The sequence below is a fragment of the Sinohyriopsis cumingii genome, chromosome 14 (assembly GCF_028554795.1).
Source record: "Sinohyriopsis cumingii isolate HCF-2022 chromosome 14, ASM2855479v2, whole genome shotgun sequence".
Taxonomy (NCBI): Eukaryota; Metazoa; Mollusca; class Bivalvia; order Unionida; family Unionidae; genus Sinohyriopsis; species Sinohyriopsis cumingii.
The window spans coordinates 107,185,508-107,198,309 of record NC_142974.1 but is presented as its reverse complement, the minus strand read 5'-3'; the positions used below and the strand labels follow the sequence as shown (position 1 = coordinate 107,198,309).

Below are 12,802 nucleotides of genomic sequence, written 5' to 3'. Positions count from 1 at the left end.
TTATTATTATTATTATTATTATTAAATATTATTATTTTCTTAAATGGGTCCTATAGAAAATTGCGAAAATTCAAGGAAATATATGACATACGAATGGAATTTATGTTTTATTTAGTTTGAAAGAAAACGTCAGAATATGCGTGAGAACAAAGCAGGACGATTATCACAGAGTGTACTGTGGTATTGTGAATTAAATAATAAGTTTCTATCATGGATGGTTTGTTGTACTCTATTTTCTTCCTGTACGATGACAATTGATTTGCTTACAACCTTTTGGGATCCTGTGATAAAGCAGACTTAGCAATCTATGGTTTTAGTCATAATTATTTTATTGGGATCCTGTAATAAATTTTACTCAGTAAATATATGATTTCAGTCATGGTTATTTTGTTTGGAGAAACTGTGTATTTCATCTTTTCAACGACTTACAATATAATAACAATAATAATAATAATAATAATAATAATATTAATAATAATAATAATAGCAGTCCCCGAGCGCAGAAGCCGGTCGTCCGTTCGATGTAAATTTAGATTTTCCCACTTCCTTCAATGAAAAACCATCCTATCGCGCTATCCCAGATTTATGGAAGTCAGTCATTGTATGTAAATCCATATTTCCGTGATTCCCGAGATAAATGAAAGTCGGCTATTGCATGTAAATCCATATCATTAAGTTTATCCGGATGAACTGGAGTCGACCATTGTACGTATAACCATATTCGCGTGATTACACAGCTTTATGAAAGTTTGAAATTGTATGTAAATACTTATGTCCGTGATCCCCGGATAAAGTCGCCTGTGTATGTAAATCCATATCACTGTGCTTCTCCGATTTAAGCAAACTAACACTATTATATTCATTATAATATAGAATTCCATTTGGCTATCACATTGGCATACGAGACAAACGCCAAGCGTGATTAAAAGAACCATACAGTACACATGTAATTATAATTGTCATATTTAAATTAATTTCTGGCAAATGTAACTGTTTTGTAAAAACACAATAACTTTTAAATATGTTGTCATGTAAAATGAATACATGATGTCAATATCATTGAATTCGTAACAAGATTGCTTGGGATAGTGTACTTCAATTACGGGTATTATCTGAAAGCACCAGTCTCAAATATAGTGTACGCCAATTACGGGTATGTTTTGAAAAAGCAAATTTCACAGGGTATGCAAATTACCGGTATTATCTGACAGCACCAATATCTCAGATATTGTATGCTAATTACGGGTGTATTCTGACAGCACCAATATCTCAGATATTGTATGCTAATTACGGGTATAATCTGAAAGATGCAATATCTGAGGTTGTGTATGTCAATAACGTGTATTTTTGAAAGCACAAATCTCTCCAATAACGTTTGTCAGTTACGGTGATTATCTAAAGGCACAAATCTCTCTGTGTATGCCAGTTACTGCTATTGTCTGTATGAATAAGTCTCTCGGATAACGTATGCCATCTAATGGCATTATTTGAAACCATCAGTCTATCGTATAATGTATGCCGCCAGTTAGTAGTAGTATCTGCAAGCACCAATCTTTCAGATGGAGTATGTCAGTTATGGATATTTTCTGAAAGCACCATTCCCTCAGACGTTGTACATCAAATACAGGTATTAGCTGAAATATGTTTTACTAGAGATGGAAACAATCATAAATATCCTTATATTTTACTTTTGCATATACACGTGTATCATTATAAAAAAATTGATCTTTGTCGCACGACTTCTCCTTTTCCTGCTGGCTACACCCAGGGTCAGATCCCCACGGGCTACATCCAGATCCTGAAACAATCTTTGTCACCTTCACATCCTCGTAAAACTTGATTCTTAATCAGTGTAGACAGAATTAAGGACACAATGAAAACAAAGACAAAAGACGGATTGAAATAACGTATATCAGTATATTACCAATAGTTTGGATAAGAGGCAAGGACAAAAACGAGGATTTTAAAAAAAAAATAATTTAATTTCTCATTGGGAAATCAAAGGATTTGCCATGATCAAAATTGATATTCCTATGTACATGCAGTATGCGTTACAATAGATTTTTAGATACAAATGCGTGATTTTGTCAACTGCCACACAACTACTTGGAGAAACATTCAAGTGGTTAAAAGTTCAATCTATTTTGAATAAAGTGAATGTATATAATATGTTCTTGATATTACCCTTTCTTTAAGTCTAAAATGGCAATGGGTAAAACAAGTTAGTGTCATTATCCTAACTTTGAGTCTTAAACTGTAACAAGTTCTTACCATTATTTTTTCTTTGAATAAAAAGGAAGCAGGAGTCAATTTCAAAGACTGATATTTAAAATATATGCACGTAACTATATTTATTAATACTTATTTTCACAAAGAAAATCTCTTAAAACGTTTAATTTTGTTTCAAGTAGTGACGAGTTTGTTTTGCCTAATCCGACAATCCTACCGAATGGTTTGATATTTTGCAGTTAGGCTTCAAAACACCAAACATTGTTTTACGATTGCCTGAATTAAATCGAATTCATTGGTGTTTAACAACAAATCAGTACATGATATAATATTTATAAACACGCGACGTCGGCCGTCTCGGCATGATCTGGAAATGATTCTCATTCGCATCTTTGACCCCATAGAAACTCACAATTTTTTTTCGCACGGGTAATGTTGATCATAAGTGTAAAAATTACAATATCAAAAGCATTTACATTTTCATAAATCATCTACAGAAATCTGATACTTACTCAGTTTCTATGAATCCCTTTAAAACAAACTTCTCGAACTAACATGTTCACTCGAGTTAACTTATAAACTACCGTCAGTAATTAGTATATATACTAGTCTAACTTCCAAAGACAACGCCTAGTTGTTATAAACAAAATGACCAATCACTGAATAATATTTTGCTAGTACATAGTAACGAGCAATGTTGACCCAACCCAGGCAGCAAGTCTTATCGGTGGAGGAATCTTATATTCAATTATAAGTCTGAACCAGGAAAAGGTGTATCTCGTTCAAGAAGATTTGTCCCATACCATATACGGTAGATATTATACGATAGTGACAGACATAAAATAATCCAATACCGTGACGGTAAATCACAAGGCTGGTATAAATATCTTCCAAATTATGCATCGTTCGGTTCCTTTGTGAATGTAGATGACCAGTGGAATAAAGCGCTCGCCTTTAAGATCATTTAACATCTCTACTCTGACCGCGTCATTTATATATATATATATATATATATATATATATATATATATATATATATATATATATTTATAGAGAGAGAGAGAGAGAGAGAGAGAGAGAGACTTTGATATGGTGAATTTGTTACTCCATTTTGCGTCAATGCGTTTAATGGACGCATTAATAATAGATCGATTAAAGAAGTTCCTAAATTTTACAATAATTTTAGGACAGCGACATTTGCATAGATTATGCACATAACGCTATAACTTGTGTACATGCTGCTCTAAGATAGGGTATATATAAGTGTTGCTTAACGTAATGAGCATAACACATACTATCCTATGCATGTACATACTACTTTAAAACAAAATATAGACCCACTATCTTTTAATATTTCCAATTTTACAGCCTAATGTTTCATTTCGTGGCAACTTGAGTCTATAAGCACTTCTAACTTTCTCCTTAGATAATATGTTGGAATGTAATCAAAAAAGCGGCTCTTGGATAGTAGCGTGTGTATTAGATAAGATCTCAGTTACGAGTGTTGCATAAGACCTAAAACGACTAACATTACATTTCCCGTTATGAACCAATACTTTCTTTAAACAGGAAACGGCCTATAATGAGCCAAAAGTTAATATTTCATTTCGCGTTGTAACCCTATGTTTCCCTTCCCATGTTAAACTCCCGTTATGACCTCATGTATTTATGTCCCTATATTACCATGCCAACGTTAACTTATGGTCATTTTCATACCGGCCCCCAATGTAAACCTAAAGACGCTTAAATAATTATCATATTACCTTCAGTCGCCTCATATAACTATACATGCTGTTGCAAACTTTATACCCACAAACACACCAACCCGATCCATATATATATATATATATATATATATATATATATATATATATATATATATATATTTACCGATACTCTTAATTTCATTAGTAACTATCCCGGTCCGTATTATTCAAGTGATCACTAAATACAAAATACAAGGATTATTTTATAAACGAACCTATTTAGATAATAAATGCATGATATGTATCGTGAGCAGTGTTACGCTTAAAAAATTAAATATATAAATCTGTATGAAACTCTTTCTTACATAGAGTTAGTTAAAGCAAATAACTCATAAATCTAACTAGCGTACCAGTTCATTCTTAACGTTTTACATACATACATACATACATACATACATACATACACACACACACATATATACATATATATAAGGTATTTGTGGGGTAGGTAAAGTTGAATTCATCTGGTGTCAAGATGAAGTAGTTTTATTGAAGTAGGCCTAGTACGAGTAAGGACCCTTTACGACGCTAACTTCAGTCTTGCGTCTCTCCACCACTTGATTTACAGCTTAAGTTTATTTAATCTTCTTGAAAACATGCAATCCGAAATCGAAATCTTTGCGAGAAACATATTTATGACTTAGAAACTGTCGAGTAAGTTATCGGTCAGCGAAGTAATCTAACAGAGGTATGGCTCATTACGTACTTTTCTTTTCAATATTTTATTATTTTATCTTACACGTTAGTCCGTTCGTGATTTACCTCATTTCTTTAATGTTCTGATCAACGTTTTAATCGAAACGTGGCAATGAAATATTTTACAGTAATACATATTATATTTTCTCTTGATATCAAATTCCAGTATACATTATACAACAAAACCTGATTCTGGTTAGTTTGGTGTCTTATTAAAAATGATTGCTACACACAAAAGGTAGATTGTACATTCCGCTGCCAAAGGACCACCTCTAAAGCTGGTCCATCCTGCCCTTATGGTCGATATCAAACCAGTACCCGTCTAGCCCTAAGTGTAACTTCTTAACCATTGATCAGACACTGCTCATCCAGCTGTATTTGAAATACTTGTGATTCCTTACACCGAATAAAGGAAAATATATCAATTAATTTTAATCTCCACACGTCGTTCAGATACTTTAAAATCACAATTAAATATATAAAATTAGAAACGTATTTTGTTCGGCACATTCAAAACTGCACACATACATATAACAAGTGTAGACTATTGACAAAATACCTGTAGAACATTGGTTAATAATACTTCGACTCGCTTTGATCACTACATATATTGCTTGTATGTAAAATATTTAAAAAAAATTGCAATATCGGTAGTGTAAGACCCAACATAACGCAGCATCTGTGGTGTACAATCCAAAATAACGCAGTATATGTGGTGTACTATATCAAAATTGCACAGTATCTGTTGTGAAAATCCAAAATAACGCAGTATCTATGGTGTAAATGCAACATAACGCAATAACTATTGTGTACTATCCAAAATAAAGCAGTCTATGTGAAGTACAATACATAATAAAGCAGGTTCTGTGGATACAGTTCAAAATAAGGCAGTATCTGTGGTACACAATGCAAATAAAATGCAGTATCTGTGGTGTATAATCGATAGTTGCCCAGGGCAGTAATACAAACATATATTTATTCTGTAGGTATCAGTCGGGTAGTGTGACAAAAACTTTCTCCGTAATTATTCCTGTCACAAAGGCAATCTTTCATGAATTAATCGAATGGCTAAATAATTTCTACACGTATCAAGTTACAAGGAAACGCCTTTGTCGATTGCTGGTTGATTTATATCCAGCTCTGACTGTTTTCTTCCACAACATTAAATCCAATTATTTTTACTTGGAGGGTGTCAAATATTGGCTGTAGATCTGTATTGTTGGTACTAGATGTTTTTCTCATGGGCCTAATACAATCAGTTATGGGCTGTATGTAGATGCCATATCTTTTTGAAGCTGGGCAATGGTTTAAACCATTCAATACCTGACAAAATCGGGTTGAGCTGATGCAATGCGTTTTTGTTTCTTCTTCTTCTTTTACAGGAATAGAGCTATACAGGAGTCATATTTTAGAACAGTCTGCGGTGGAAGGTCTATTTGGGTCTGACAAAGCCAACAGCGCCACATAATGGCGTCTGAAACGACATTTATCATCTTCATACCATAACGTTATCTTAATAAGTATGTGGTTCTTGAATAATAGTGGAGATCTTTCTTTTCATAGCTGAGTGGATATAGATTTAACATTATCAACAGCGAAGGAAATTGCGGCTGATTTGTTGGTGAACTGTACTCAATCATTCAAAACAATCCATAAGCGTTTTTCTGCCTGAATCGTTATTTCATGACCGAGTGAATAAGTGTTTTAACGTGCTAATGCAATTATTTCAAGCAGGCATCGAGTTGGTATCGTCTGTATCCCGTCAATCATTTTCTGTAAAGGTGTTCATAAACTATAGCCTACTGGGAAAGCATTATATTAATACTGAAAGTGTTATAGTACCTGTGGTCTTCGTTATCGGTTAAGAGTACTAAGTGTATTGTTATTCAGATACCCTAACTGACTTCGGCAGCTTGACGTGTTCTTGTAAAATATTAAATACTAATTTTTCTCACAAATATTAAATTAAGCGCAATATAATATAATTCCTAAGTCAATTACTTGGTTAATAAATATCCGGATACGTATGTGAATAGGCATACATATTGTTTGCATATTTGACAAATCTTTAAGGTTTTAAGCGAAATAGTAATTTAATATATTGCTACATCAGAAGCACTCCATTGGTTCATTACTGTAATGCAAGCATTATATACGATCGTGAATACTTTCAAAATATTTTCCACATTTCTCAATTATATTATATACACCAGTAATTGTTTAATATTAAAGAAAACATATCTGCTCAGGTTGTACTTGTAGCCTGGCATCACTGCGATTATAGGCACACTGCCGACTGTAAGCTGTTGCATGTGAAGTTCTTAGGGTCAATACAACCCCTAATAATACCCTGGCGTGCTAAGCGACATACTAGAAGGTCATTAAAGGGATGTAAGCAGCAAAGATTGATCAGCGGCTCGAACGTGTAAATGACATGAACCTATCATCATCAGGCGCTTTCGTCACTTTCATTTGTCATAAATAACCAACACAAGCATCGAAGTCTCCTTAGTTATTAAGAACAGTATTAGTTTCCGCTAGTAGAGTCGAACTGGTAATATTATTATCAGCAGTATAACGCGAACACTAAATATGCTAAAGTAATCAAAGTTAATGAAAAGCTCATGCTTGAAGTAAAGAGGCTAGTGTAAACAATGTGCGCGAACTCTTCATAAGTCAATATGAAAGCTGAGTCATTTTGAAATACTGTTATGCCTTATTATACACATATCCATGCAAGGTTTCGTATTATGGTCAACACACAGTCTTTGAATAATCATTTTAGGTTTCTCAAACATTTGTAAGCACCTATGCAATAATACAGTAGCTTTCATATTGGCTAGTGTCAGTTTGGCTGGCTATTGTATACAGACATCACACCTATCATGCTTCCTTGCCTAATGTCGCTCTAGAATTGTGCATATCTTTATTGGGTCTATTCTTTTTAGTATAGATTTAAATGGCATGATAAAAGGAGAATTTGATGCATCGATTTACAAGAACCAGTTGATATACTAAGATTCAATACAGCTCTTGTATGCAACTATTCATCGGATTGCAACTATTCATCAATCTGCAACTATGCATCAGTCTGCACTAAAAACAACACATGTGTTCAAAGATTTTTTATGTGATAGATTTCCTCAGCCATGTTGATGAAATGTGACCGACGCCAGCCTTGATTCAGATAATGTATGTACTTATCAAGATCGTGAACCTTGTGGTACATGTGGGCCGTGTACGTTGTGGATTTAAATACATTAAACATATTTCCATTTTGAAACATAAAGATGCATTTCAATCCTTAGAAAGCATACAGAACCTACACATGATATTGCCGCGAAATTACAACGTCTGCATTGCTGCAAAAGAAGTGAAACAAACGTATTGAATCAGCTCAGCCAGATACTCAAATATTGCCCAACTAAATAAACATCTGTCATAACCTAAAACTTGCAATTGATACTATCTCCTTATTTTTAAAAAAGAACAAACCTGTTATGGACAAGAGATATCTGTAACCAATATTTGATGTTCTCCAAATAGAAATGGATGGATCCAACATTATGGAAGAGGAGATAATGGAGTTGGATAAGAATAAATTAAAAAATATTAAACTTATTATTAAAAGGTATCAGTAACGGACGAAAATATTATGATACCATTATAAAAGCTACTAATACTTGCAATGCTTTAATCAGAAGCCGGACTCTCTACTGCAAAAGTCATAGAGCATGTTATATAATCACGATGGCTAAAAGGAGGAAAACGTTCGGCACATGACTTGTTAAGTAATGTCATATAAGACATTTAGGAAACAATGGTGGGATAACCGTATGTTCAACCCACTAGGTTTCTTTGCCAAGCTTTCGTCGATGAAAATCATGTATATTCCCTTATGTTTCAAGGTACATATTAGCATTTGGGTATACACTCAAATCATTTCGATGGTTAATGTTAATCATGCATGCACTTATCGTATTTTTAGAGCCGTGGTCACAAATCTTGTGGTCCGTGCACCTATTAGTGTTACATTAATTGTGTCGATTACTGATCAAGGTTGATGTTTTCTGCTCCAAATGACGTTCCTCATGCAGAAGCAATAGTGGACATGTGCGTATAATATGCGGGTAAAATCATGTGGCAACGTAGAAGGCTGTAGCTAAGACTGGCAATAAAAATCCAAAAACTGCATTTAAATCATTACTTGACCTATAACAACTCTAACGTCACTTGTGTAAATTGTAGTGTATTGATCATACTGTATATTAATAATTAATTACGAAGCACGCAAGTTACAGTGTGACAGACCACATGTATCGATTGATTAGTGTAATAAGAAAGTTTATGTTGTTTATCTCGTTCTGCTACATTATTTACGATTTAATTTATTTTTATTATTTTGGGAATATATACCAAATTGTGAAGATAATTGGTAATTGTGACATGCATAGTTGTTTCCGTTTATATTCGTAATGAGTGGTAATTTCAGTAAAACATTTTGTGAATAAGACCTTCTATTGACAACAAACGAGTAACATTTATGTAAGCAGAGAATTTGGGCTAACGACGTTGACATCCCGCTGCAATTCACTCATGTAATCCAGTATAAGAACCGAAATATAATTCTGAAAACGTGATTTGCTTATATTATCATAAAGCCAGGCAGCTTGGCTTATGAATCTGAAGGTCATATAGTTCAACATGTGTTTTTATTCATTCTTATAACATTCAACAGTCTTGGCAAAGAACATAAGATCGAGCTGAGTATCTGTACATTCCGAAATTCCTCAGTATTCTAAGAACCAAAATATCAGACCGTAGAAACACGACTTTGAGAAGTCTTGCTGCTTAACTTACTAAAATGGCCACAAAGTGGTCTCAGATTGTAAAAGCGTTGAAAGTAAATTGAAGAATAATCCATTTTCTTCACGTCAATGTGAGCAAGCAAAATTTAGGAGGTATCGACGCTTGTACGAGAGAAGGATAAATAGTATCCCTGTATTAACTCTATTATAGGAAAACAAAACTACACATGAATTTAAAAAAATGGGCTGAGGAGATAGTTGAACTCTTGAAACCAGTGAAAACTGAATAGTATCAATTCGGAATATAACATGGTGATATGGAAATTCTTCGACATTTCATGCAGTCAGATATATCATCATATATCAAATATTACATGTCTGATAGCTGCAAACGTTTAGAAGAAGAACGATGTTATTTAAATACAGGTTATATATATATATATATATATATATATATATATATATATATATATATATATATATATATATATATATATATATATATTGATGTTTTGAGATAATTGAAGAACATTGTTTAGAGTAAACCCAACTAACCGCATTTGCAATATTAGACTCTAAAGAGAAAGCGGTATTCTCTTATGTTTTATTTATTTATATTGCTTCACAATTTGGTCATTGCCAGATGCCTGGATGGAATAACTACCAGTAGTCTTCCTATGAATTTTCAGAGTTTCTCTCTGAATATTTTTTTAAATTGGTGGTGTGTGAGAAAACATGGTGTTAAATAAATTATCACGTACATTCAATTGGCGGACATGATAATAAACTTGCATAGCTTGTATTGATCTCTAAAAATATGTTTCTTTAATGCATCATGCCTTGAGTAGCACACCAAATTAGTTTCAGAAAGACAAGCTGCAAGCATAATGAAAAGGACACATAACTGCCACAGTACTGCCGATGTAAGAAGTTTGTTATTTTATTTTTGTCTCGGGATTGAAAGCACTTTTATCATTTTTATCACTTCCTCGCCTTTTAAGATCGGTGTTGTAATAGTTTCGGCCTTTATTACGGCCACTTCTTTGAAACAGATTCCATGCTCATACTTATCATGATTTTCTTTCCTATATCAAGCAACTACTTTATATAGCTAATATTTTTCTGTCATTAAAGTCCGTACTTTCCATCTAGATCTAATTACCACTCGTTTATACTGCAGGTACAATTTTACCTACTACGTCCTACGGAGCTCCAGTTTTGCTCCTCCACATCTGTCATGCATTTTAGTCCGAAATTTACGAAAACATGTTTTCATTTTGAATCAGTGTGAAATTAGGCATAGGAAATTTGCTAACAGACAAGCACATGGAGAGAGAGAGAGAGAGAGAGAGAGAGAGAGAGAGAGAGAGAGAGGAAAAGGAAGAGAATAAGAAAATATGAAGTGCGGGAGATAGAGATATAGACAGAGTGAGATTGACATGTGCCTGATGTCATTGTTTCCAGTGACAAAGAACGCATCAATATCGGTTAGATTTAGTAGTTTCTTTAACTTGAAATGTTACAAACCTAATTGTAGTAGTAGACATGGTTTACAATTATAGAAATGGCTCATAATATGAACGCGCCCATAATGCCGTCTTATTTGACTTTCTACCGTACATAATGTTAAATACTTCATTCAAACATTCCTGTTATTTTTTACATTAGTAATTGGGGCAGTCAATGAATACTTTTAATATATTTGCGTGAACTTATAGCAAGAAGTCAGTGTACATATACTCTGGTCTTGTGCTCCCTCCCAAATAAAGTAACACTTTTAAGTTCATATCGAACAGTGTGCATCGTTTGGTAGCCCAATATTCCTTACATTCAAAATATGTTAAAATATTAAACAAACCTTTTCCAAACAAATAATGTTTCATTATACAAGACTCTCTTCTTACCAACCCCAAAAATTAAAGGCTCTTAAATGATGTGCGAACATAATTCTGTAATAAATCTGAAATTATATGGTGATTGGCAAGTTAAATTAAATTTACATGGTGATGTTAGAAAAAGATTTAGATGGTGACATGAGGAATACAGCAGTTAATATAATACAATTGCCATCGTAAGTTGCTTAACCCGATTGATGACATGAGGGATACAACAGTTTATATAATACAATTGCCATCGTAAGTTGCTTAACCCGATTGATGACATGAGGAATACAACAGTTAATATAATAAAATTGCCATCGTATGTTGCTTAACCCGATTGATGACATGAGGGATACAAGAGTTTATATAATACAATTGCCATCGTTAAGTTGCTTAACCCGATTGATGACATGAGGAATACAACAGTTTATATAATACAGTTGCCATCGTAAGTTGCTTAACCCGATTGATGACATGAGGGATACAACAATTTATATAATACAGCTGCCATCGTAAGTTGCTTAACCCGACTGATGGCATGACCCTGGTTGATATTCCTTTCATTAGTTATTTCCAAACAGTTATATTAAACATTTCTTGTGACCAGATTCCATATCAATGGATGATATTCCATGATTAGAAATGTCATCACTATTATTTTACACATTTCTTGCGTTTGTTATATTTATTAACTTAATACATGATGATAAATGTAATACAACATATATATATATATATATATATATATATATATATATATATATATATATATATATATATATATATATTGTGTTTATGAATCAGTTTAGCACTGTCCTGATAATTATGCTTTAGAAACGTATGTCAGCACGTAATGGAGAAGTAATTAAAAATAAGATACAAATACTAATTCAAGGCAATAAAACACATTATGGCATTCAGTTCATGGATAGTTTAGTTACTCATTCTAATGATTTAGGAGTAGAGTGAAAAATGAAACTAAATATAGTCTTCCTATTGTCCCCCAATGTCCAGTCCTCAGTAAGACATACTACCTGAACGACAAGTAAATATTTAATTTTATCTACACCAGTATTATGTGGCGACTGTCAAACAAATTACGTTACCATAGCGATGCTGGAAGAAGTATTATAATAATGTGGCACCATTTATATAATACAAACGTTTGCTTCTTGGTAATAAATGTTGGTCATTTATATTTTGTATTTCTAAATGATATTTCTTTCTCATAGACTGTAGTAGAGTAAATATACTACAAAACATTTTAGCTGTTGGCAATTCATTTCATTTGTTTTTCTGTACTTGTGAATCCACTTAATCTATTCCAACATATTCTACAATAAACGAGTTTCCTTTCAGACAATTAATACAATCGTAATAAATCTTTACAAGTAGAAGTACATACGGAAAAGATATATGTTTT

General features: G+C 33.1%; 1 protein-coding gene across 1 annotated transcript in view; it reads right to left on the bottom strand.

The window, feature by feature from the left end:
* Positions 1–2,797, bottom strand: part of LOC149784574 (uncharacterized) — a 70,016-nt gene extending 67,219 nt beyond the window's left edge. Inside the window, exon 1 of the mRNA XM_089932649.1 lies at positions 2,742–2,797. The gene's annotated coding sequence lies outside the window, so the exon portion shown is untranslated. The remainder of the gene's footprint in view (positions 1–2,741) is intronic.
* Positions 2,798–12,802: the final 10,005 nt, after the last annotated feature.